The sequence below is a fragment of the Aedes albopictus genome, chromosome 3 (assembly GCF_035046485.1).
Source record: "Aedes albopictus strain Foshan chromosome 3, AalbF5, whole genome shotgun sequence".
In the NCBI taxonomy this organism is placed as follows: domain Eukaryota; kingdom Metazoa; phylum Arthropoda; class Insecta; order Diptera; family Culicidae; genus Aedes; species Aedes albopictus.
The window spans coordinates 406,754,653-406,773,195 of record NC_085138.1 but is presented as its reverse complement, the minus strand read 5'-3'; the positions used below and the strand labels follow the sequence as shown (position 1 = coordinate 406,773,195).

The window sequence follows — 18,543 nt, the reverse complement described above, 5'->3', positions numbered from 1 at the left end:
TCATCCTGCGGCCCTCCAAGCCTTAAGATGCGGCCCGCGGAGTACTTTAAGACGAATCGAAATTTTTGAACGATTATTTGAAATAACTCGTTAAATTTATTAAGAAATCAAACAAAAAAATACTGATCAATTTTCACAGTGTTGAACACAAATTAAATGGTAAATAAACAAAAAGAACAATCCGTTCTGGTAAGATTCGAAACCGCAACTCCGAAATATTTCGGCATTTCATCTAAGTTACGAAGCTTATTTAAAAGTGGTATGAATCAAATGAAAGTTTGTTAAAAATGTAATCTTGAATAATTTAAAAATAAGTTGCAGTTTTTAAGCGCAGTCAATGCAACGCTGAGAAAATATTTCACATTTCGCCTTTCCGAAGAACATAAAAACACAAAGCACGAAGTTTTTGACAAAATTCTCAAAAAATCTCAACTTGGTTGCCAATATTGTTTAATTTCCACTGTTTGTTTAAATTTCTATTATAAGGCTCACACATTTTTCGAGACAAAACTTACGAATCCAATTTGAATTGTCCAAGTGAAACTCCTGAACGAACTTAAAGAAAAAAAATCTCAGGCGAGACTCCGAAAGCGTCTCCAGTGCCCTTTTAGAGAAACTTTTGGATACATTTTTGGAAAAACTCCAGGAAACATTATTGGAGAAAAATCCTAAGCAACTCTAAGCGAAATATATGGAGAAACTCAAATATTCCTGGAGAAAATAAACCTGAAGAAACATAATGAGAAAGTTGTGGCGATACTGCATGGAAATTATAGGAGCATCTCCTAAGAAAAATGTTCTGGTGCCACTCTAACAGAAATTTCTTAAACAACTTCAGAATAAATTCCTCGAGCAACAAAAAGAGAATTTTCAGGAGTAACTACAAACAAGATTCCCTTTTGCATCAAGACACAAAAGATGCCTAGAACGCCTGAGGAAAATTTGAACAATATATTTGAAGCAACTTATGCAGCAACTTTAGAAGATAATGTTGAAGAAACTTCCGGAAACAATTGTTAGAAATTTAATTTTTGAAGAAATTTAATAACTTCAGAAGAGACTTATGGAAAGAATTTACTAAAATCTTCAAGAAACTCCTGGAAAATTTTCGGAAAAATTTGGAAGCTATTCTAGGAGAAATTCTTGGAAACGATTAATGAGGAATTCCTGAAGTAATTTCAGGGCAGTTCCAAAGGCAAATCCAAGAGGAGTTGCAAGGTGTTCCAAGAGAATTCTAGAAAAACTAAAAGAAACTTCAAGAAATTTCTCAAAAACCTTCTGGAGCAACTCCACAAGAAATTTCAGAAGAAAATCCAGCTAACCTTTTTGGAGGGATTCAAAAGAAATTCTTGTAAAAGCTGCTTGACAAGTTCTTGAAGTGGCTTCAAGGCAATTCTAGGGGCAACTTTTAATTTTTTTGTTTGAATTTCAATTTGAAGCTCAAACGTTTTTCTCAACCAAACTTATGAATCTAAATTGAACAGTTCAGATTTTTAATAAATATGCTTTAGAATTGTTCTTTTTGTTGTTTTTGTGGATCGATGTTTTATGCGGCCCGCAGGTTGATCCCGAATTGCAAATTTGGCCCGCGGTATCCTCCAGCCTGAGCACCACTGCCCTAGGAGCTGCTCCTGGGATTCCTTCAGGAGTTCCTCGGTTTCTCCAGCAATTTCTTCCAATTTCTACGAGCTTTTCATAAGATTTTTTCGATTAATGTGGATTCCTTTACATGTTTTCTCTATGGTTCTTCCAGGAACTTATATTGGTTACATAGGTTACATCTGGAGTCATTCAGGAGTTACTGGGATTCATTTGGGAACTCTTTCCGGGATGCCTCTTAAGATTTCTTCCGAGATTGCTTCACGAGTTCCGGGATTCCTCCAGGAGTTTGTTCCGAGATTTCTCCAGAAATTCTTACTGAAATTCCTCAGTGAGCTATTTCTGGAATTTGTTACCGAGATTCCTACACGTATTTCTTCTAAGATTCCTCCAACGATTCATTAAGATATTTCTCCAGAAATTCGTTACGAAATGAATTGCTTCTTAGATTCCTCCGGGAATTGTGTCTAGGATTCCTCCAGGAATACCGGGATTCCACTAACAATTCCGGAATATCTCTTGGAATGCTTCTCGTGAAGGAACTCTTGAAGGAGTCCTGGAAAAACTTTTGGAGGAATCCCAGAAATAGCTGCTCAGAACAGAACAGAAGCAATCCTCATAAGGAGGATTCTAAGAAGAAACTCTTTGGGGAATCCCATAAGGAACTCCTTGAGGAGTTTCAGAAGGAATTTCTAGAGGAATGAAAGAAGAAACTCAATGAGGAATCCCAGATGGAACTTTTGGTCAACCTCAAAAAGCAATCTCCTGGAGAAATCTCGGAAAGTGGAATTATCGAATGGAGAAGTCTCGAAAGGAACACTTTGAGGAATCTCTTAAGGACAGACTTGTTAGAATCCCAAAATGGCCGACTTTGGCATCTAGCCACGATTTCGAGGGCACAAATCTCTTCGTAGACAAAACCAGCACACCTGAGCTTCTCATTTCAAACTTATTACAAGTGAGCAAGAACAGAATAATAAAATGCTCTGTTGATTTAAGCTTGCTTCTTGAGATGTGTGCGTCTGAAGTTCTGAAGCACTGTTGAAGCGGGATTTCAAGACATTTGCCCTTATGACTAACTGGTGGGGTCTCCTCTTAAGTAACAATTCCATTGCAGATTGGTTTTGTTTGATTTTTATTAGGGTTTTATTACAGCAATAAGTAGAACTCACACTTTTATGACTACTTTTATGAAAACTATTGATGAAATGCTATATAGTATTCTTGAAGATATCCATAAAGGCAGATTTTAAGAGTAAACAATACTCTTCGATATGTAAACCTTCTGGCATTCATTATTACTACAATAAAACTGTTCTAACTTTCAACAGATGGCGATCCGTTCGATAAGTACCGACATCTGTTAGTGGAACAGCAGAAACTACGACACTGCCAGGTTTATTGTGGTCATCATAAAAGTAAACTTGCTTTCGTTCTATTTTCGCTAGTTATGATCGTCGCCATATTGAATAATTAACTCAAATAAGCAATGAATTGATGGTTTGCGCCATTTCCATAACACGCTCACATAAATAAAAACTCTCAGCTGAGTTTTCTTGTAATTCAAGATAGTTTTACTAAATAAACAGATTGATTTATTTCATTCCAAGATGATAATATTCACTATGAGTGACGTTTCACCAAATCTTAATGAAGCAAACCTTTGATTGTGGGTGTAGCTTTAAGCTAAAATGAGAATATATTTTTAATAAATTCATTGCCGTCATGTCATATGTTTCTTACATTTTTGGTGAGATCCAGGACCGCTTTTATGGATCGTGTCACAAAGAACGCTGTAGCAAGCAAGAACCTAAATGGTGCAAATTCATCTTTAACTTATAATAACTGTTATCATGATGTACTTAGTGGGAAATTACCTCAGAGCTTTCCTGAATAATTCTATTGGAAAGGTGTTTAGGTTCGATTTCACTGATAGCTTAGGGCCTAACTGCAACTGCAAATTGTAATCGATCAATATTAGGAGTTCAAGCATTAGATAAACAATTCAGTATAGGACACATACATATTTCTTAGTGCGAATTCTGATTCTGCAAATGCACTGAATTTTGCTTATTGTTAGAACAAATTAGGATAAAGTTTAGATTATTTACGATCGAATAGCTAGAAATATTTTCACCGGGTGGCTTAAACGATTTCGCTCTCTCTGCTACAATTTGTTCAAGTCATCCTCCTGTCGCTCCGTGACAGTCACCATGACAGTGACAACCGATGTTGACAGATCAATTGTTGGAGCGATGCGTATTTTTTGAGGCGTCGACGCGACGAGGGGCTTCTCCGTTACATTCACCAATTTTGATGCGCATTAATTTTATGTTTCTGCAACCCCAATATTCACGGTAAAATTGGATGTGCGTAAGCCTACCAACACAATAATTACTAAAATATTACTTTGAAATGATCGCTTTTTACTTACGAATGATGTATCCTCCTGAACTTTACGTGCCATCGAAGAAGCTTTTCTGCATCTTGAGCTGTCATAGTTTTTGTTGAAAAAAAACAACAACAATCATCATAACCTCTTTTCGAGAATTGAAAAATTTTAAACTAAGTTTTAAAACAGTTTGATTACTACTCTTAATGTGGTTTGCAAAACCTCTCAGAGAGAGGTCCACTTAGCCGGAAGATGCTCTTAAAGAGGTTATCAAATGGTTTTGATGTACAAATCAGTTTTATAAAATTCGTCTTGAAGATCTCTTATGAAGCCGAACAAACCTTAATATGTTACTTGGAGCTGCTCCTGGGATTCCTCCAGGAGTTCCTTCCTCGGTTTCTCCAGCAATTTCTTCCAGAATTCCACTGCGAGCTTTTTATGAGATTTTTCGATTAATGTAATTTTAGGATTTCCTCGTTTAAGAATTCCTCCAGCAGTTCATTCCGGAAACGCTTCAAAAGTTTTTTCTGTAATTTTTCAAGGAGTTCTTTCTGAGATTCCCAATGGAGTTTTTTTTAAGGGTTTCTTCAGAAGATTCCCTAAGAAGTTCTTTTACGGATACCTCCTGGAGATCTTTCTGAGATTCCTCCAAGATTTTCTAAGATTGAGCAGGAAATGCTTCTGGGATTTGTGCAAAAGTTCCTTCAAAGATTCCACCTTCTGGAAATTTCAATCATGATTTCTTTCGGTGTTTCTCCAGAAGTACTTTTACGATTTCTTCAAGAGCATTCTGGGATTTTTCAAGGAGTTTGTGCTGACATTCCGGAGAAATTTCAGAGTGACTCTGGAAAACTCCAACGCGATTTTATATGGACGATTCAATTGATATTTTTCCAGGGGTCAATCCAAGAATCCTTCAAATGTTTTTCTGTGATTCTTCCAGGAGTCTATTTTTTTCTGAGATTTCTAAAGAGGCCCAAGAATATCAGGAATACTTTAGGAAATATTTTCGTGATTTCTTTAGCAATTCCTTCTGAGATTTATATGAAGGTTTCTTAACCTTCCGGCAGTCGCGCTGTTTGCCACCCCCATCAGCATCATGCTAATGCTGAATACATAATGCGAGATTTTTTCAACGTGTTGTACAAAATACAACAGCGCGATCGCTCGAGGGTTAAGGGAATGGGGTTTCTTTAGGAATGTCTTTAAAATTACTTTTGCCGGGATTCCCAGAAGAAATTCCCGGAAAGATGTAATCCCAGAAAAAGCATTTGAAGGAAACCCAGAACGAAGATCTGGAGGATTTATACAAAACTGTAGAAGGAATTCCATAAAAAAATGTTGGGAGATGGGGGAGGAACGCTAGAAGGCGATCCCTAAGTATTCTTGGAAGGAGTTCGTAAAAGAATTCCGGAATAAGTTGTAGGAGAAATCCTTAAAGAAGTATCCTGGAATTTCTGAAGGAATGCCTGGAAGGAACATCTTCAGTAATTCCGGAAAGAACTTGCAGAGGAAACCTGGAAAAAATCCAGTGTGAAATTCCTGAAGGGATCCCACAAGGAACTTCTGATGCGATCTCCGGAAAAAATCCTGAAAGAATCCCAACATAAAGTATGGGAAAAAATCATGAAGGAATTCCTGGAGGAATCCCGGTAAGAGTCAATAATAAAAAAACAACAAGAATTTCTTAGCAGAGTCCAGAAAACATCATTTGGTGGAGATGAACCAGCATCGGGCTGAAAATCTCCCTAATAAAGCTAATAATAATAACATCATCTGGATCAATCCAAGATAGAACTCTTGAAGACATCTCAGAAGGAACTTCTTGAGAACTCCCAGATGGAACTCCTTGAAGGAATCGCCGAAAATACTTCCAGGGGAATCCAGGAAGAAATCTTTAGAAGAATTCCGTAAGGAGCCCTTGCAGATATTTCGGAATTTTCAAAAAGATGAAACTTCTTGAAAAATCTTAGAAAACTCTTGAAGAAATCCTTAAGGTGATCCTTGATGATTCTGTTGACGCCCCGTAAAGCCTCTAAAGAAAAAGTGAATTCTGGAAGATATTTCTTAAGGAACAATCGGAAGGAAAAACTTGGAAAAACCGCAGAGGGTTATCCAGGTGGATTAGTAAAGGATCCGTAAAGGAACTCCTGAGGGAATTCTCGAATGGGGCTTCTGGAGGAATCCAAGAAACTCCTTGAAAAATCACAGAACATTTGAAGAAATCCCAACTGCTGGAAGATTTAAAAAAATTGAAATCCTTAAAAGAATTTCATGACGAATCCAAGAAGAAACTTCTTTAGGGTTTCCAGAATTGATTCCTGAAGAACACCAGAAAAAAAAACTGTTGGAGTAATTCCAGTACGAACTTCTGGGGGCCTCTCGAAGGAGCCTCTGGAGATATTTCAGAAAGAATTCTTAGATCAATCTCTGAAGACACTAATGGAGGAATTCCAGAGAGGTTTACTGAATGAAACTCAAAAAGAGCTCTAGGAGGAAACTGAGAAAAAACTTCCGTGAAAAATCAAAAGGAACTTAAGTAGGCATTCAGAAGGGACTTCTGCAGGAGAATTCACTGGTTCTTTTTTACTAACTGAAGTTTACCCAGTAGTCAATGGCTAAAATACTTTTCCAGTTACATAACTCTAGAACAGAACAAACGTTGAAAGTTTCCTGTTGTTGTGATCATAGCTCAAACATCCCCAAATATGCGACGATAGGATAGGAATCACTTCTTTTACTGAATCTCGTCCCAATCTAGAAAAATTCATAATTTGCTTCTTCTTTCCAAAGGTGCCTCCAAGGATTCTTCTAGGAATACTTGGGACCCGCTCATAAACCACGTAGGCTTCACATACCATGCATATTATTTTTTTTTTTTGCATGAACGAAAGTCTACGAGGGGAAGTGGGGTTTGAGGAAGGTGGCCAAAATTTCGTCTACATGATTTATGAATGGCCCCCTGCTGGAATTGTTACAGGATTTTATGATGAGATTTATGAGGAAGATATCCTGCAGCAAATGGTTCAGCAGTTGCTGCCGGGATTCTTCCAGGCGTTTCTCAAAAATTTTCCAGAGATTTCTAGCTGTTTTTTTTATAAATTCTTTTTGGAGTTTCTCCCAGGACTCCTATTGGAAACACTTCAGGAATTCGTGGTAAAATTGCTTTAGAAATGTTGCTTTTTCTTCGGGAATCCATTCCGAATTCTTCCCCAAGTATTCCTTCTGTGGTGCTCCTAGTTTATTAAGATTCCTTCAAAAACTCCTTGTGGGAATGCTCCAGAAACTCTTGTTGGTATTCCTGCAGAACTTTTCCCAGGAATTTCTAAAGAACTCCTCTAGAAATTTTACAATTACCTCTTAGGATTTCTTAAAGAATTCCTGTTGGGATTTCTCCAAGGACTTCTCTGGGGATCCTCCTAGAAATTTCTTGGGAAAAAATCTATGGAAGTCTTTCCAGAAATAATTTAAACAATTTATCCAAAGATTATCTAGGGTTTTTCTCCAGGATTCCCCTATATTTTTTTTAAAGGGACTCTTGAGAATTTCTTGAGGACCCTCTTGAGATTTATCCATGATACTTCCCTGAGTTATTCCTACAGAAATATCTCTGGGTTTCATTTCTTTATTAATTTCTTTTGTGAATTCTTCCTAAATACCTTCAGAGATTATTATAGATTTTCTTGCTGGAAATTCTCCTGGAATTCATACTACAATTTCTCAAGCCATTTTTGCTGGGATTCTTCCACAAATTGCTCCAGAACTAACAGGGGTTTCTTCAGAGATTCTCGAGTTTGGATCCCAAAGTCTTCGAGTGTAACGGTAACTTCTTTCATTATACCAAGCTACGATTTGTGATCTATCATGTCCAGTAAGTCTTCTTAAAGGTTGATAAACAATATCAGATCAGTCGGGATATTCTAGGTCATCCAAACTGATCTGGGGTTTAGATCCAAAAGTCTACGAGTGTAACGGTACCTTTTTTATTGCACAAAGCTACGATTTGAAATCTATCATGTCCAGTAAGTCTTCTGAAAGGTTAATAGACAATATCAGATCAGTCGGGATATTCTAGGTCATCCAAACTGTTCTTGAAATAAGATCCTAAAGTCTACGGGTGTAACGGCAACTTCTTTCATTATACAAAGCTACGATTTGTTATCTATCATGTCCAGTAAGTTTTCTGAAAGGTTAGTAGACAGTATCAGGTCATTCAGGATATCCTAGGTCATCCAAACTATTCTTGAGTTTAGATCCTTAAGTCTACGAGTGTAACGGTAACTTTTTCATTATACACAGCTACGATTTGTAATCTATCATGTTCAGTAAGTTTTCTGAAAGTTACAGTGGCTGTTTTTATGAACAGTGGATTATGTAACACTACTTACCGTAGTGGCAAAATCTATTATCACAAGTATAGACCTGAAGCTATGGTCTCCGGAGTAGTGTTGTTGATCTGGAATATCTCAAAACAATGTTGAAATTACTCATGATATGCCAGGGGATTATAGATAAGGATTTAACCCTTTCGGGACGGATGGGTCATATTAGCCCACCTTATATGATGAGCTGTATAAAATCAAGGACAATTGATAGATATATGGTTTCTTTGGCAAAGTTGTGCCACCAGATGATAACAATTTGGAAAAAATATTATGGATCATATTCAGTTACATCAAAACATCCCAGGGATCCAGAACATTTGGTGATTTTCAGTTCTAAGAGAATGCTCTCGAATCTAATGAATACCGAATATTTCAATCATTGTTTACACCTACATATATCCAACCGTGTTCTATAAGCCTGTGTTCATCATGAATATTGTAGTCAGGTAGATATGTAATGTTCTATGCTCTCCAAATCATCCGAAACTTCAGCCAAAATGGTCTATCATATCTACCAAGGTATGGGTAGTATCTTTGGATATTTTATTTATCAAGTTAGGTTCTGCGAGGCTATACGCGGTACAACCAATTGAATTTCCAACAAATTAAATATTTAAAGTTCACCAAATCATCCTGGAGATCAGGTCACATGATCTACCACAACAACCAGAACATTGTTTATATTTCTGGCTAACGAGACATACCCAATCAGGTTCTACAAATCCAGATGGAACATTCATGATTAATGTTGATGAGTGTAAGACAAACTAGCATCATTTATAGCATCCGATACTTCAGGCCAAGTGATCTATAAGATCAACACAAGCATTCACATTTGCTTCACCATTACTACGTATCAATTTATGCTCAATGAGCCCATGCGCAGCATTACAGGTATTTTTTTTGTAATTTAGATGTCCTAGGTTTTCCAAATCATCTTGGAGATAGGGCCATATGATCTACCACAACAACCAGAGCTCTGTACATGACTCTGTCTAACGAAATATACCTATGCACTATGCAGGTTCTGCAGAGCAAGATGAATGATGTATGATTAATTTCGATGTGTAAAAGATATTGACCTTACTATTATCCGGAACTTCCGGTCAATGATTCTTTAGTTTAGTGGTTCTATACACAGTACTACAGCTTGTTTTGCATGTTATAGGTTTTCCAAATTATCCTAGAAATCTGGTCATGCAAGCTTTCCTACGTTAACAAGACATGCCCAAACTTGTTCTACAAAGCAAGATGGATCATTCTTGAGTAATATTGATGTGTGTAAGACATTCTAGGTGTATTAGTCTTATCCGAAATTTAATTCCAATGATCTTTAAGATCAAAGCGTCAAATCACTCACATTTCGTTTTACAATATTATTTATCCACTCTTGTTCAGTGAATATATACACAGGAACTTATGCATTTTTTTTCGAAATTTAGATGTTCTGTGTTCAAAAAATTATCCTAGAAATTAGGTCATACAATTTACCGCAATAGTTAAATTATGGTACAAGTTTCATAAATTTTCGCGGCAAGCGAGACATAGCCATGCTGGTTCTACAAAGCAAGATCTACCATTCATGATTTTGATTTTGATGTGAGTCAGATATTCCAAGTCATTCATTATCATACAGAACTTCAGGTCAACCAAGTCTGTGATAGTTCCTTTATTTTATATCACAGATATGTGCAACCATTTAGTGAGTTTAACCCTATTTATGCATTAGATAATGCACATCTCGCTGGCGTAGTGTACGGGCAGCGTGAATGACTGGATTAAAATGGTCTCAATGCACGACGACTAGGGTTGAACGCAGCACTACAGATTATATTTTTTTTCTTATATAGAAGTTCTAGGCCCCAAAAAAATCGTCCGAAAGATCAGGTCATATGATCTATAAGACCAACTTCGGAGATGCTCTTAACAATGATAGATACCCATTAAGCATCTATAAATCAGTGTTGATTATTATCTCGAACGGGACATGACAGCTGGCTGGTACAAGCCCTCCTATTAGTTTCAATAGAGTTCATACGGGTGTTACTTCAGTGTTGCCAATAATATTCATACGCAAATCCATCGAACTTGTTGACTATTTTTTTAGCTTCGATGAGTGAATTTCTCTACGTCAAGGTCGGAATAAAAACAGCACAGAATATGCTAAATGTTGATGGTTATCAACTTTCAGCAAAACGAGATTTAAAAACCAGTAGCTAACAACACGGCAAACTTAACAATAAATAGCTTTATTATAAACTAACGTAACGGGACGCAACGCTACTTTTTTTTTCAAATCGATCTATCAGAAGAGGTCTTTTCTGACAGACAAATGGTTTCGTACTTGCACGGATAACTAGGGTCTCCAGTTAGCCTAGTGGATAAGGCTATGGATCGCCAATCGGGAGACGGCGGGTTCGATTCCCGTTCCAGTCGGGAAAATCTTCTCGACTCATTGTGCTTGCCTCACAGTATACTAATTCATGCAATGGCTGGCAAAGAAAGCGCTACAATTAATAACTGTGAAGTGCTCAAAGAATACTGAGTTAGATAGAGGCAGGCCAAGTTCCAGTGGGAACGTAGAACCATAAGAAGAAGAAGAAGACTGATATGTGGCGGGTCCCGTCCCAGATTATTATCTATTATTTGAAATTTGCGAGGTTTCTGCACCCATCAATATTATATCAGCTATTGCTGAAACATTGGTCCAATGATCTATTAGATCAGCTGAGTTTTTTTTAACAATACAACTTGCCCAATCAGATTTTGTGAGTCTGCATATAATGTTTCCACCATGCTTTCTGATATTTTGAATATTCTTGGTTCTTCAGATCATTCTAGAGTTCAAGAAAAATATCCTACTGGCCAAACAAACAGTTTACCAAGGATAGGTAGTTCAATTCATAAAACGGGCATCTTGCTTGTACGATATCTTTTTTATTTTTCAATAAAATCATTATCGGTTTTTGACATAACTTTCAAAAACCATTGTACATTGCAGGAAAAATATAACATTATACAATGTATAAAGAACATTAGGTAAATGAAGTGGTTATAGTCAAACATCAATGACAACCTATTTCCACATAACTCTACATAAATTCTACATAACTTTCCACATACTTAACACGCACACTTTCATGAATGTTTTAATGTATTGCAAGGCTATGTATCGGCAGCTATATTATCGCACAATTAAAAATTAAAAATTAGCAATAACTTTGATCAAAATCGCCTAACACTTTGTATGGGCGAAGCAATAAAAATTCTGGTTTTTGTTGAATTACTGGGAATTCTATGATAATTTTTCAGTAGTTTTTCGTGCAGATGATAAAAAGAAGGAACATCTCTGTTATCAAAGACTTGGGAAATTTTCATCAAAGTTTTTATGAGATATGGACTATTGCTAGTTTTTGCCGTTTCAGTACGCGTTAATATTTTAGTCGCTATGTATCACTATTCTACTGAAGGTAGAGCTCAATTATTAATCAGTAATAATGCACCAAGCAGCATCCAGCTTGATATAGTGAGTTGACTTGTTTTCATAGACATTGAGAAATAGTTATTTATGTAACGAGTTGCAAAATGATGATTTTTACAACGAGTTGAATACAAATTTTATTGCAATGACAAAAAAACGATAGAATCTAATTCATTTAAACAGTACCATCGTGCTTCCCCATGGCTGAATGAGAGCGCCCACGTGTTCCATCCTACGAAATTTGAATCAAGCAAGCCGTGCTATAACCGTCACAATCGTCACAATATTTCAAGCTCTAGCCTTGGAAACTTTGGTTTCCAATCAAACAATCGCATTATGATTCATAATGCAACCCAAATGAGTTGCATTATGAACCATAATGCAACTCTTTGAATTAGTGCAGAAAAGTAGGCCGTTACGATACCAAAAAGGCAAGTATAAAAATAGATATTATAGGACAGAGTAGCAAAAATATATTTATTCAATATTTTCATGCCTTTTTGCTTTACAATTGAATATTATTCAAAAAATCGAGTCTCACTTCAGACTTTTATATCTAAACAACTTCACTCTTGCAATAAAAAAAATAAAAATGAATAACTATTTAAAGAAAAACTAGAAAAAATGTGCTTATCTTCGGACAGATAGGCCTATTTCGTCTGTGACTTCTTCAGTGTCAAGTGCTCGATAAATATTTCAGATAAGCTAAGTCCTTCCCATGATCGGACATGTTTATAAATATGTATACATATAAAATTTCGTAGGATTTGATGGAAAGCGTGATTTAATTCAAAATGTATGGTTCATCCGTGTGAAAAAGTTTGCTAATTTATTACTTGCTGGTGAGATTCTGGGGAAAATGTGAATTACACTGAAGTTTTTTTACTTTCCAAAACGCGTAAAAAACGCGTTATTTCAAAAAACGTCGAAAAAAAAAACTCGTTATTTAAAAAAAAAAACGTAAAAAAGTCAAGTCACGTTAGATGTGATCATGACTATTTTGCGCGTGTTTTTGAAAAAACTCGTTTTTTTACGACGGGTTTTGAAATAACGCGGTTTTTTACGCGGTACCGCGTATAAAAACCGAGTAAAAAAAACTTCAGTGTATGCGGTTCACTAGGATTTTAGGGAGGACTTCCAATGGGATAGCAGTTATCAATCCCTTTGGAATCGTAGGATCGAAGCCTGATACGATTGCGGTTCAGTCTACGGTAGTAAGAATTTTGCTGGGATTGGAAGACGCTAAAGGAGTTCATGGTGGGATTCTTATGTGTATTCGGATATGATTTGATGGAATTGGGATTGATTATAGAGGGAAGTTACGTTGAGAATCCGGTTATTATGGTAGGAGGTATTCCGGTGGAGAAAGAATGTACTAGTTAGATTTAATAATAATATTCTGAAAGGGATTCTTGGAGTAAACCCTGAAGGATTTTTTTCCAAATAATTCCGGGAACCTTATCGAAATCGTTTCGGAAAATGTCGCAGAACCTCATAGGAATTTAGACTGTGATTACGGAATAACTCAAGATATTTATGGGTTTTATTCAAGATGACTTCAGCAGTTTCCTCTGAGATTCCCTGAAACGGGATTCCTTCAAAGATTCCTTCCCGGATTTCTCCATCTACCGGGATTCTTCCAGGGTTCCTCGAATCATCCAGGTAGTTTTTCCGAGATTCCTCCATAAAAGCTTCGCAAGGTTCTTCAAAGAATTCATTCCGAGATTCTTCCAGGAGTTTCTTCTGAGATGCCTTTAGAAGTTCAAGGAAGATTCCTTTAAAAAAATCTAGGATTCCTGGAATGCGTTTCCAGATAGAAATATTGGCACCACTATTTGGGAAAACTCAGAAGAAACTTTTGGAGGAATGCCTTATAAAACAAATGCTGAATTAATAATTCAAGAAGTTTTTAGAGGCATTTCTCAAGAAAGATTGCTGTTTAAGAATTTACTCAAATGTGAGAACTTCATAAAACAAAGAATTATTTTCGGATCATCTGGAGTGACTTCATAAAGAGTTCCATAGAAAAACACCTAACGGAATTCTGAAATAAATACCTGGAGTATTTACATTAGGAACATCTGAGAGAATTCCAGAATCATCTTCCGAAGGTATTTAAGAGGATTCTGCAGAAACTGCAGACGGAGCTCCTGAAGAAATCGAAGAAGGAACTTCTTGAAGAATGCCAGGGTTTCTCCAGGATTTTCTTCTGTAAATCCAATCCCTCCCAGAATTCATGCAAAATTTCTCCTAGAAGTTGTTTCTGGGATTACTCCAAGAATTATTTATAAGATTCATCATGAAAATCCTTCCTAGATTCCTCTAGGTGTTTCTTCTGTGGTTATTCTAGGAGATGCTTCTGGGATTCCTTCTGGAGATCTTTCTGGGTTTCTGCAGGAGAAACTCCTTTCTGAGAAAAACTAGGCATACCTTCTGGAATTCCTCTAGAAGTTTCTTTCTGTAGGACATCGTCATTACTCCGGGAAAATCTTCCGGGATGCCTCCAGGACGTCTCAATAGCATTCCTCCAGAAGGGCCTTCATCGGATCTTCTCACAAAACCTTCTGGGGTGCCTCGGGCATTTTGTTCTGAGATTATTGTGGAGAGATGAACCAGCCAAGGGCTGAAAGTCTCTTTCTGGAATTCCTACAGGAATTTCAACCGGGATTTCTTCAGGAATTAATTAAGAAGGTCTTTCCGAAATTCCTTCAAGAATTTATTTCGAGAACTCAACAACATTGATTGTATTATTAGCTCGGCAGTCAGTCAGTCAGTCAGTTTGTATAAGACTACAGTGCAAAAATAATCAATATGCCAAGGAGTTCCAGTTGAAATTTCATCCAATTACTATCAAGATTCCTTCAGGAATCCTTTCCAGGATTCCTTCAGGAACTTCTTCCGGAGTTCCTTCTGGATTCCTCCAAAATCTCTAAGATGTTCCTCCGGGAGGTCCATCTGAAATTTCTCTAGGAATTCATTCAGCGTTTCATCCGGGTAACCTTTCTGGGATTCAACCAAAAAAATCTTGCGGGATACCTTCAAGAACTTCTTCAACCGTTCCTCCAGGAACTCCTTTCAGGATTCGTACATTAACTCATATCAGAAATAACTCCTTTTTTCACTTTCTGCAGATTCTTATGGAATTCTTCCAGAAGATTATTTTGCAATTCTCCTAGATGTTCTTAATCCTTGTGGGATTTATCACACAATTCAAGAGTTTTTATAGAACTACTTAGTAGGAGTTCCTCCAGGGGTTCCTTCTGATGTTCCTACAAATGTCTCGCTAACAGTTCTATCTGGGAATTGTTTCTGGGAACCTCAAATGAAAAAAAATCTGAAAATGTTATAGTTATTATTATTAGCTTCATTAACGAGGCTTTCAGCCCTAGGCTGATTCGCCTCGGAATCTGAAAATATTCCAAAGAGAGGAATTATAGAAAAAATGTTCAAAGGAATGTATTTAGGAACTTCTCGAGGAATCTCAGAAGCAACTCTTTGAGAAATTTCGGAAACAAATCTTTGAAGTTTTTCGGAGCTCCTGGAGGAATCTCGTAGGGAATACCTAAACAAATCCTGGAAAGAATCTCTGAAGCAATCCCGTATGAATACCTGGAGGAATCACTGAAGAACCTCAAATCAAATTCATCACAAGTATCTTTAATCATTGGCATTGTTAAAACACGCCGGAACCCACAAAAAATCTCGTCCAATATTGATCTGGTTCTTATCAGATTTCTTCCATTTTCATTCAATTTCTATAAGAAACTCTCACCGGAATTGCCATTCAATACCCTCCGAATTTTCCTCAATGACATATCAAAGTTGGTACCCAGTATGTCTTTCAGAGTTCACAAGGTTTTCAACAGGATTTGCATGGAAGTCCAAGGTGAATTCCACTTACCGTAGACTGTGAATCGCAATCGTATCAGGCTAAAGGGTCTTATCGTAGATCTAACTGCAACCTTTTTGAAGTCCTCACCCCCAAAACCCCAGCGAAATACCTTTCAAAATGTCAGTCAGCATTTTCCCTCGGAACGCTCAACAGTTTCATTGGAATCTCATAATTCTCATTTTCTCCAGAATCCCACTAGCAAGTCGTAAATTAGCACACACTTTCACGCGGGTGAATCACACATTTCGAATTCAATCACGCTATCCATGAAAGCCAAACATTTTTTTTTCCTAAGTTCCAAGACCACGAATCGTCAAGGACTCATAGTAACCATGGCATGCAGTGCCCAATGGATTTCTGCACGAATTTATGCTGGCCTGCTTACTCTCACAGAAGAATTTGACGTTTGAGCGGTGCCGCTCCGCTCAAACGTCAAATTGTCTGTGAGAGTAAGCACTTTAGCATAAACTCTCAGAAGTCCATAAACGCAGAAGTCCATAAATGAAATGGTTACTGGGAAAACTATTCGGTGTGAATAGAATAGAATAACAAATAAATATCATACTTTAGGAATATGCTTGAGATCTTGTCAAGGGGTAGCCTTGGCTGAATGAATCAAAATTCACGTACATTTTGGATGACCTGGTATATTTCTAATGCAGTGAAAAAGTAACTGAAGGTAATATTTTTATTAGAGGATCTTCATCTTCTTCTTCATTATGACTCGACGTCCCCACTGGGACTTGGCCTGCCTCGCTTCAACTTAGTGTTCTTTGAGCACTTCCACAGTTATTAATTGAAGGGCTGTCTTTGCCTGCCATTGCATGAATTTGTACATTTGTGAGGCAAGTTCAATGATACACTATGCCCAGGGAGTCGAGAAAAGTTTCCCAACTGGAACGGGAATTGAACCCGCCGTCCCGGATTGGCAATCCATAGCCTTAACCACTGGCTTACTGGTTTAGAGGATCTACTTGGATATATTTCATAACAAAAAGACACAATTTAAGTCTTGGTTGATTCGGTAGATTAAATGGTCCAAATCAATTAACTTTTTGGAGGATCTAGAATACCTGTAATCCGTTGACGCAGTAGTAAAAGTTAGTATTTTGACTGAGAGGGTCTACTTGGAAATGTTTTGATACGATATAACATCTTTGAAACGTTTGTTGATCTGGTAGATCAAGTAATCTTATTTCGGGACAATTTGGAGTGTCGTCGATATCTGAAATATTTTTGAATCGGTCAAAAATAGTTGTCTTGACTCAATGAGTCTTATCAAACCTGTTCTGCATAAAATGTATGTTTTAAATTAATGTATTTATTTGAATCTTCCAGTATTACAACTCCAGGACAGTTTGGATGACCTAGAACATCCCGAAAAAAATATTTAACATAATATATCATTGTTTCCCTAAGTATTTTAATGTATACCATTGGAAAAATATAAATTCATTCCCAAAATATGTGTAGAAAAAAGTCGTCCCGAAAGGGTTAAAGGTCATTGTAAGAATAACAACTGTTACTATCAAGAGCTAATCTTCAGGATAGTTTGGATGACCCTGAATGTCCCAAAGGTTCATAATAATATATAGTAGACTTCAGGTTGGTCCAGTCACCGCGATTTATTATGCAACGTTACTCAGTATGTCAGATAAAGCTGATGTTACGATTGTAGACCTGAAGTTCTGAACTCAAAGATAGTTTGGCTGACCGGGAACATTTCCATAGTGTCTCTAAATGACATTTGAGATTTCAAGAGCTTTACGGATCTCAGCGGATTATGCTATGCTATTATTTATGGCAAAAACGCATAAAGGTTTTCTTGTAGATTTGAAGGACTTCATTATAGAACAGTTTGGACGAACCTGAATGTCCTAAAGGTTTATAATATAAAACGTAGCCTTGAGATTGGTCCAGTTACCACGGACAAATATTCAACGTTACTCAGTATAGCAGATATGTCTGTTGTTACGAGTGTAGACCTGAAGGTAGTTTGGCTGACCTGGAATATCACTGTTGTGTCTCCAAATGACATTTGAGATTTCGCATCCAACGCATACCGCAACGGCTTCGTGACGCGTTCCGCAATCAACAAGGATAAGAACGAACGTGAGGTGATTGAAAGGTGGAAGCAGCACTATGATGGGCCTAGTCTCTCATGCATGATTGGAAATTTATCTGACTAAAATAAAAATTTCATGGCATGCCATTTTGAATACATTTGTATTTTGTCTGTTTAATAATAATCAATTTGGTCTGACATCTTCTGTTTGAATGTTCATTATATGTGAAACCTTCTACCTTCTATTGTCACCTTCTATCAAAAGGTGAAAGCAGTATCACCTTCGAAGTATTTTTTTCAAAACAGTAGCTGATTCACAGCTTCAATAGAACTTGCATCTCATCTTAAGAATAAATTTTGTTAGTATTTGTTGATATAGTTAGAGTAAATTGTTAGTAAATTGATATTCTATTATGTGTTTTTTTGTTAGTAAATTATATTGTATGTTAGTAAATGTTATAAAAGGATAATGAATAAAGCAGAACAAAATTTGTTAACACACAATCACCCTACACTGAACAGTCCTAACACAACACATACACAAAATGAGCCAAAAAGGGGAAGAGCTGCCATGACACAATCCACGTCAAAAAGGGAAATTAAAAGGGAAAATGGGAAGAAGGCAAGAGGGACAGGCTACTGGGTCGAACCAAGCGAAGAGCAAAGTCTTTCCGTTGTGACCTCTCGAGGCAAATAGTTCGTCTTAGCGCCAAATTCAGTATAGTCAAA

General features: G+C 36.9%; 1 protein-coding gene and 1 long non-coding RNA gene across 2 annotated transcripts in view; both read right to left on the bottom strand.

Annotated features, from left to right (window-relative positions):
- The window catches only part of LOC134291020 (uncharacterized), a 68,613-nt gene that overhangs the window by 23,858 nt on the left and 26,212 nt on the right, over positions 1-18,543 (bottom strand). The window lies entirely within an intron of this gene.
- Positions 2,762-4,141, bottom strand: LOC134291977 (uncharacterized). The gene is made up of 3 exons (XR_009999393.1): positions 3,623-4,141; positions 3,477-3,553; positions 2,762-3,409 (listed from the first exon to the last, which is right to left on the bottom strand). It is a non-coding gene; the product is annotated as an uncharacterized LOC134291977 (long non-coding RNA).